Source organism: Myiozetetes cayanensis, unplaced genomic scaffold (assembly GCF_022539395.1).
Source record: "Myiozetetes cayanensis isolate MyiCay16 unplaced genomic scaffold, myiCay2020 scf6-25, whole genome shotgun sequence".
Lineage (NCBI taxonomy): Eukaryota > Metazoa > Chordata > Aves > Passeriformes > Tyrannidae > Myiozetetes > Myiozetetes cayanensis.
The window spans coordinates 23,868,751-23,877,879 of record NW_026087853.1 but is presented as its reverse complement, the minus strand read 5'-3'; positions in this window follow the sequence as shown (position 1 = coordinate 23,877,879).

Below are 9,129 nucleotides of genomic sequence, written 5' to 3'. Positions count from 1 at the left end.
AAAATAAGTCTGGAGGGGGAAGAAAAAATAAACCCAGATGGAGTGAATGTCCTGATATCCAGGTAAGGATTTCAGTGCTCTAAAAAAGGGCACAAAGTTGTCCAGAAATGGAAGAGAACAAAGCAAATTAGTGATAAGTAGCATTACAAGTGGTCTGTATTACAGGAATGAAGTAGCAAAGGTCAATTTCAAGAGGGAAATTTAGTTACTAATAGAGAAAAAGAGAATAAAATGGATTTTTCTGCTCACTGATGCTAGACATATTGACAAATGAAAGCATGTGCAGTCAGCAGGACGATTGAGAAACTGCTTCTGTTGATGAAGTACATATTTGCAAAATGATGTTACAGTTCTTATTTCAAATACAGATAATAACAAATGTGTGATACTTTCCCACTTTGCCTTCAGTTGCTGCTTGGTCCCACACTGCCCCTGTGCCAGCACTGGCATCCATGTGATTGCGAGCTGACACCGTTCAGGGAACCCTTCTGGGCCAGTGCTCATCCCTTCTTCACTGCAGGATTGACTTTCGTCTGGCTCAGCTCACTGGCTCACCACACAGTTGCATGAGTTCCAGTGCTTGTAGAAGGGAGAGGGATAAGATCTTGTGGGAACAGGGAGGGTAGGACCCGGTTAGCACAGGCTCCTGTTTTATCGTCCTGCCAGAGTGCAAAAAGCACACCCCTCGATTTGGTTGTACCACATACTGTGGGTTGCCACGGTTATATCGTGTTGGTATTTTAAACATTTTGAGATGGGTCGTTTCCTTGGAGAATAAACAATTGCTTTTTGCCAGCATCGCTATCTCAAGCACTCTCCAGCAGTGAAGTAGAATCCTCGAGGTGGCACTTCAGCGGACTCTGCAGGTACCTCCTCATTCACAGCCATACAAAAGAGCGTGAAACTGTTGTTTCATGTGCTTCTTTGAGTTTCCGCAAAATACAAAACGGGTGTTTGAAAGGGCTGGATTTAAGAACTGTGGTTGCTGCCTGGAATCGCTCCAACTGGTGAAAAGCTCCTGCTCCCTCCCTCTGGTCTTGACAAATACTGTGGAGCTGCTGAGACAGGTTAGTTGTGCTGGTTAGTATGTTGCTGTCTGCTCTCCCACAAAGTTCTGCCACTGATTTAGCTTCAGGTCTTTTGAAAAAAAAAAAAAAAAAAAAACACAGCAAAACTCTTAAATTATATCTATGTTGAAAGATAGGATTTTACACAACTTGAATGTTTGCAATAACTGTGAACAAAACCTGGGCACTTGGTTTTGCACATCCGTTGATTTTTAGAGCTGGGGAAGAAAACAGCGCTGTCCTCAGTAAGCAGGGTCATGTGAGGATAGCTGAGCTAGGAAGGAAGCCAACCCAAGCACTGCTGTATTCTTGGGAGCCTTGTGCCATAGGCTGTGGAAGAGTATTCAGAACAGCATTAAATATAGTTGCAGCAGAACCTGCCTGGCTGGTTTCTTCTGGATCTGTGCTTTAAAATTTTCATTAAATCCGTGTGTGGTGCAGTCTCGCCAATGATAGCAGGATGGACACATCTCCAGCATCCCTTGAGTCCTGCCTGCTCACTCTGCGGCAGGCGGGGCCACAGCACTTGGTGGTTTGCCAACTCCCCTACACCTACAGCGTCCCATCCTAGGTGGCTTTCAAGGAGCTCTCTGCCACTGTTAACAGCATAAGAAATATTGCCACCCTACCTTTTTTCCTCTTTTAATTATATATTATGACTATTTTTTAGCATGTTTATAGAGTGGTCCCTGCTGACTGACCAACTTCTATGAACTGCTTTCATTTTCAGGTGTCTTTAGAAGCCTCTCATGGACAGTCACAGGCATACTTTTGGATCTGAGAGAAGGGATCAGTGTGGGTTTGTTTTTTTTTTGGGGGGGGAGACAAAAATGATAAGTTCTGGTGGAAGTAAGTTATAAAATATCAGGATAAAAATAGTTTGAAATTTGTTAAATCAGTGCTTGTCCTAATCCTGTCCCCTCCAACTGCCACATACTTAGCAGTTAATTACTCAAGGTACTTTTCCCCACCCAGCTGCTCCGAGGCCCACCCTGAATGAAGCAGGGAAAACCTGGGCTTGTTTTTGTTGGTACCACACCCTCAGCACTGGGCTCCACCCTGAAGGTAATTCCCACGCTTGGTAATTGTGCCCCAGCATGCCGGCAAACACTGAACAAGCTCAGGATTGAGCTTGATTGCAGATCCTATAAATGAAGTAGAAATTTTCATGAATGTGCATGGCCTTTTTGGAGTCCTTCCCCCCTGAAGATTTTCTGTGCTAGTGTTTGTGACTCTCCTACAGTCCAGCCAAGGTGTATCTGCTCAGCACAGAGAGCTATCATTGCCTTTGCAGCTGACTGGGACTGTGTGGGTTTCCTTTTTTTTTCTGATGACAAACAGTGGATAATGGGGTTTCTTGTGCTAACAAGAGTGGTCTGGTCTATGCTTTTGTCTCTTATGATCAGATGGGCAATGACATCTTTCCACGTGCAGTTCAAACCTAATTGTGTTTCAAATACTACAACACAGATAATGGCTTTGCAGCAAAGTTTCCTGCTAAACTGGCTGCTGTATCTAAGATGAATAGTTAAATTTGGGGTTTCGTCTCTTCAGCAAGTTTTGTATAAAGGTCTGCAGACGGTGTGAGCAGGGGGTGTTGCAGGCTGTGTGGGAATGGTGCAGCTTATCTGAGCCCAGGCAGGTACACCAGAGCCACCTAACACCCCTCTCTGTGCCATGGAGCGTGTCACACTCCCACTGCCCTGCAGAAATGTGGGGTGATCCCAGCAGCGTGGGGGATTGGAGATGCTGGGAAGGACTGGTGGGTGCAATACTTGCTACTGGGGAGCCACTGCAGGCTGGCAGGGCTTGAGTGTGGATGGAGCTCATGGGTCAGTCCCACCTTCCCTGGAGTCCTGTGTCAGTCCTAGACTTGCCAGTGTTTTGTAGTGTCAGAAGGTTCAACAAGTAAATGAGGCAGGAGATCCTTCATGTGCTTTGTGTGCATTGTGCAGTTTACAGGGTCCTGCCTGGCTTTTGAGGGCCTGCCTGATGATGGCCGTGGGCTGCCTGCATGGGGAAACTGCCACAGGCTCAGCTGGGATCTGAGTTACTTGCTCAGCAAGGAGAAGTAAAGGTACCAAAACCCCCTCCTGGTTTTCCTGTTCTCGGACTTCTCCTCCATTCAAAAGTACTGTGTTTAAAGACAATGTCACTGTCTGGGAAACCCCTGTCTTGCACAGTTTCCTTCCTCTTTTCTTCTTCCTGAAATGCAGTGCCCTTGTCATTACACAACAACACAGTGTCCTCTGAGCAAGGAAAAGAGAGAGTTCTCAGTGCTACTCCATTCATAAGTCTCTTCAGACTCACTGGGAGACCCTTCTGAGGAGAAGGGATGGATCCTCTGTTTATCCTCCACCATTTTGTTAGGAGAATAGACAGTGCCTCTGGGCACAGGCAGCTTTTAAAAACCATACATTTTCTAACTTTTTTTTGGCCAAAATGTTCTTGAATTTAAGCAGATAAGGCACAAGGGAAAACAGACTCAGCATGTAAACGAGGGTGAAGAGGTGCTGTACAACCAGCACTAACAGAGTTTTTAACTTTGGTAGAAATGTATTTTTCACAAAGAGGAAAATCCCTTCAAATCCCTCAAGCCTGATTAGTTGGCTACAGGGTTTGGAGAATTAGGGGCTATGAACACGTCTGACTGCAAGCCTTGGTTCTCCTCCCCCTGCTCTCAGCAAGACAAGGACCAAGGCATTACCATGGACTATGTGAAATAGTTCATCCTGGCAAAGTTCATTTGCTTCTCTTCTGGAGGTCAGAGATTATTTATTTGCTGCTGAAGGGAAGCTGCTTTAGTCACAGTGCTGATCATTTTCCCCTAGAAATCCCCCAGAGGAGAAGCTGAGTAAGCTGAACCAGTGGATACTGAGGCCACAGCGATGCTTTCCTCCTAAAGCAGCTGTTGTCACATACAACCAAGCAGAAGAAAAAAAGGACAAAAAAGGCAAACAACCAAACAGAAAAAAATGGAAAAAAAAAGGGAGGGGAAGCATGCCCAGGGAAATGTTTTATCACCAAGGTCTCTTGCTGTGTTCAGCTGCAAGGCAAAATTGCCTGAAAAAATGGGAGGAATGTGTCTTGTTTTTACATAAGGACTGCAGCGCATCCATCGTGGAGTCCCTGTGGGATTGTTTTTTATCCTTTTTTCCTAACTAACCTCTCTGACTTTTAGATATGTGTGTTTTCCACCCAAGTCCTACAGGCTTGCTGGAAACATCCTCAGGTGTTTCCTCCTCCAGGCAAATGATCAGCAGGAATGGGGGAGATCCCAAGTGACACTTAGACTAGGAGAGGGCATCTCAGCTCAGCTTGCAGGCCAAACCTGCTGCTTCTGCAGTGCTTCAGAGCAGCAGAGTGCTACAGGGGGGCTAAATGGGACTGGGATGGGGAACATGACTGATAATCACTGACAATTTAAGCAGCACACGGCCCTTCGAGGCTGTACTCTCAGTGGAAATCAGGTCCTGACTGATTTCCACTTGAATCACTATGAAAGTGGATGAGAAGAGCCTTAGCGAAGTTGGCATTAAGCAGAAAATGGCAGAAGGCACCTTGTGTGCTTTACTGCGCTGTGAGTAATTTCCCCTCAGCTGCCTGGAGACACTTTGGTGCAGTGGGCCATGGGAGCACCCTCCTCATGGCCTGTGGCTTGGTCCTGGTTTGGACTTGAGAGTGGCGGAGGACACTGCCTGCCTGCATTAGGGAAGTAAGAAATGGTTTAGTAAGACCCATCAGGTGTGTGCTGTGTTTACTTTGGTCTGGGTAATTCCCCTGAAAACCACAGTCCAGGCTGGATGGGTGGCTTGGCGCCGGCACTGGCACAGCTCCACTGCTGCAGCCTTCCATGGGAGCTGCAACAGCAGCCTCTCCACCAGCTTCTGCAGCAGCCAGGCACATGTAAAGCAAAAAAAAAAAGAAAAAAGAAAAAGAGTATGAGGACAGAAAGATGATCCGAAGCTCAACAGAAAGCCTTCTTCCCAGCCTCCATTGGGGACTCTCCCTGGGGAAACATCTTTTTCTTCCAAACTCAAGAATAGGAGTTTTTCTTTGCAAGTTACCACAGGAAACACTCTGCTTTCTGGGGGGAAAAAAACACCTTTTAAAAAAAATTATCTGCATGGCACACCCGTTTGCACTCAAATCCAGTACATTCAGCTAGAAATTGCATCAGCTTGATCCTGGGTTAATTTTGCTCTGATGATAGCAAATGTCTTCATTTGAACCTCTCTGCCCTGACCTGCTTTGGTTGCTTGACAATGGCTTTCCCCCAGTGCTCAATTTCTGCAAGTTTCTGTGTTTCTGCCCCCAGTTCTGATCCTCACTGAGAAGCTGTCCTGGGTTCTCACAGCTATTGTGGGACATGTCATGTAGATAACTTCAAAACCAGGGATTGTCTTACTGCTGCATGGCAACTGCACACTGGCATCTGCTTTTTGCTTCTCCAGAGTTGGATCCTCTCCCACTTCAGGATTTGGATCTTTCCTTTCACAGCCCTTCTGCAGTGGCCATGCTCAGTGCAGCATGTCGCTGGTTACAGTGACTTCAAGGCAAATTCACCTCTACCCTCTAAGGAAATGGTATAAAGAAGGGCACTGTCATCTTAGCTGTGACATAAAGCATCCATGAAACAGAGAAGAAATATCAGCTCAAACACATGCCTTACTGGCTTAGATAATTGGAGTGGAAATGGTGAAACCCTCCTTGATGAGCAGCAACAGGTCATGAGAGCTGAGTCATCAGAACACCTATCTGTCAGCAACTGATCTGGGAAATGTCAGCCTTTTCTCAGAGGACCCTCACATTTGATGGCACATGCCGATCACATTGCAGAGATTTAACTGAGCATGTTACTGAGGAAATGGAGGGTGGCTGTCACACCATAGTTAACACAAGAAGGGAAGCCTGCATATAGTACAGGATGGGTACTTTTACGTTCAGCGCTGGTTTTGTTCATATAGCCTGAGTGTAGGCAGGAACCCCACCAAAACAAAGCTTGCAAATGGAACGTTTCATTTGTGGAAGGAACTTGGAATTTCCCAAGGTGAGAGCAGCAGGTTCAAGTGACTGCATTTACATCGAGCATCTGGCATCCTTTTCAGTGCCCCACCTCCAACTCTCCAGCCTCCTCAAAGGCTAAAGAGAGGTGCGGCTCCTCTGGCTCACAGCCAGCCCTGGAGCTCAGTGCCTGTCTACCTGGTGCCAGGCCTGTTTTCAAGGTGAGCCCTTGTATGTGAGCAGAGGCAACACCTGTTCACTGGGACAGCCCTGCTACTCATCGGCTCTCTCCCTGATGCTGGGTGGCCCCAGGGCCTGCAGGGGGCTGAAGATTGATGCTCCCAGTTGCCATGGTGAAGCACTGAGAGCCAGCAGAGTCTTCTCTCAGTTTTCTCAATTTTCTCTGTTTCAATAGAGCAAACTCTTGGTCATGCAAGTTGCCATTTTGCCTGGCAGTTTCTCATGGCAGCCCAATCTCCCAGCATGTCCAACTTCTATTTACCTGGTGTCCTCCTGATCTTGACTGCTCCCCTGAGGGGGGCTCTCTCACATGTCCAGCCTTCTCTGTGCTCCCAAGTAGTCCTATTGGCTTCTCTTGCTCATTCCCATGATAAGTCTTCAGGGCCCTCTCTGACTTTTTATATGGAAAGTGCACAAACTCTACCTCTCCATTCCTCTGGGCTCAGCACAAGCCTTTTTGCCTGCTGCTAGAAAGGGATGCTGCTGCTGCCTGTCCTGGTAATTTGGTATATTTCCAGGAGGGGTTTCCTGCATGGATTGGACCACAAGGACACAAGGACTTTTATTCCTCTGGAATTAAACCTCTGGAAGAGGTTTTCAGTCTCCCTCCTCTTCCTTACTCTTCCAGTGGCAGTTGCGCCCCCTCAGATGGCTGGTGGAGTAATTAGAGAGCAGTTTCTTGTGTTTGCTTTGGTCAAATTTATATAGTTTAATTTAAACTAGTCTAGGGCACCCTAGTTGGTTCTGACTTGAACTAGAGGAAAGCTCATGCAACCCTCTCTGCCAGCTGCACTGCTAGCAGCCAGGCAGACCAGGGTCATCCGCCCACAAATCTGGGGCTGAAGCAAGCTGTGTCCTAGTGTTGCACTTCTCCATTAGGGGCCAAAACCAACAAACCAGCTCTGTGCTAAATGGAGCTGCTAATTAGCTGGAAGCACTGAGCACAGGTTCTGCCTGAAGATCTGCCTCTCCTAACATCCAGACTCTTGACTCAGCTGGAGCTGGCTGTTTCCTCTGTTCTGGTGTGAACAGTACTGCCTTTTCATAGCCTTCCTCTTTTCCACCCAAAATATGCCAAAGGTAACAGTGTCCCAGGTGAACACAATAAATTTCCAGCTAAGGCATCCACCTGAGAAATGGATTTTTTACCCTTCAGCCTGACCCCTAGGTAGAAGTTAGAGTAAGAAGAAGGGACACACTGTCTCCTTTTCTTCCGTAATTCCCAGAGATTCAGGGTGGTGGTGTAGGGTCAGGAACAGAGTGTGCAAGAGTGTGGGATTAGGTTGCTCAGCTGGGAGGGAGGGAAGATCTAACAGTCCTTCCTCCCAGGAAGGGAGGTGGTGGGGGGTTTTGAGTGGGCCCGTTGAAGGGTCCTTAGATGAGGCATGCACCCATGCAGACCTCTGCTCGAGTGCTTCCAAACCAAACAGAGAGAAGCCACTAGTGAACTGTACACATTGCAGGAGGTACAGAGCTGCTGAGCACAGCCTTTCCAGATGCCAACTTTGGATACAGGCTTTTACAACCTACCAGCATTCTGATTTAGGGTCTTAAAATCTCTTTTGGGATCGATGCTCAAAAGCTGATTTCCACTATGCTACTGGAGAGAAAGTATTTTTCCTGAAGCTGGGATGAAAAAGCTGCTGTATTCCTGTGGCACTTCAAAATGCATTTCTGTAGGCCCTGCAGCATAAGCCCTAGCTGGAATTAGATTATACTGCTCTTAGTTCTGCTGCTGCTGGGTAGTTAAGACAGTCCCCAACATGGACAGAAGCATCTCGTTGCACAGGCCGGAATTACTAGTTGCCTAAGAGCCCAAGTGATGGTGAGGTTATTTGTATCCCAGTCTTTCCAGCATTGTTCATGGCTAGACAACACACCAGACTGAAAAGACCTCTGGGCTGGTAATTGTGGTGGCCTCATTAAGGGTGAAACTCATCCTGTTGCTTAACGAGTTGATTTTTTCATGTAACCCAGTATCCCTGGCACAGATTGCAATAGCCTGGCTGGCAAATCAACTGCAGCACTCCAAGCAATGTGAGCAGCTCCCTCAGTGCCTCCACGTGTGCCCAAGGTTGATTACCTTTGTCATTAGTTATGGGTTTGCTCAGCTCTGAGGACAAGGCCTCTGCTTTGCAGTATAAGTATAATCAAACATGAACTCAGATGGCCCGAGGAAAAACATCTTTGATTCTCACATTGTGCAAGTGCTCAGAGAGCACGTGCAGCTATTGCAGCACCTGCCAGGTAAACGTGCTGGGGCTGACAGAGGTGCATGACCTTGGAACCTGTCACCATGTCCTGGATGCTGAGGATATTATTGCAAAATCTCCTGCCAGGGGCTTCCCTGCTTGTGTAACTTCTGGCAGTCCCTTCCTGCAGAGCCATCTCTGGTGGCCAATAGAGGCTGCCAGCTTCTGCAGCAAGGCTTCTAGGAACAGACCGATTTACCCCCTCCAAGCTGTTAAACCTAATAAAATGAAACACAAGAGTTCAGTGAGCTGAGAAACCTACTTTGCACAGGAACTTGTGTGATCAGACTTTCAGCAGTCACAAACCAGGACTGGCCACGGTTGGCAACCTCTAGGGTGGTAGTGTGCTGGGACAAAGAAGGAGAGAATTGGTATTGAAACAGCAAAAGCTGTGTCTTCTTGTAGGTCACTGCAGGCTAAGTGGATGCCTGTCTCCAAGCACTGGCATTACTATGTGGCTGGAGTGTCCCTACAGGTGTCCTTCTAAGAGCAGTAACTAAGTTGATGGTTTCGGGAGGTGACTTTATGCAGGTGATAAAAAGGTCTGGGGACAGGGGGATTCCCAG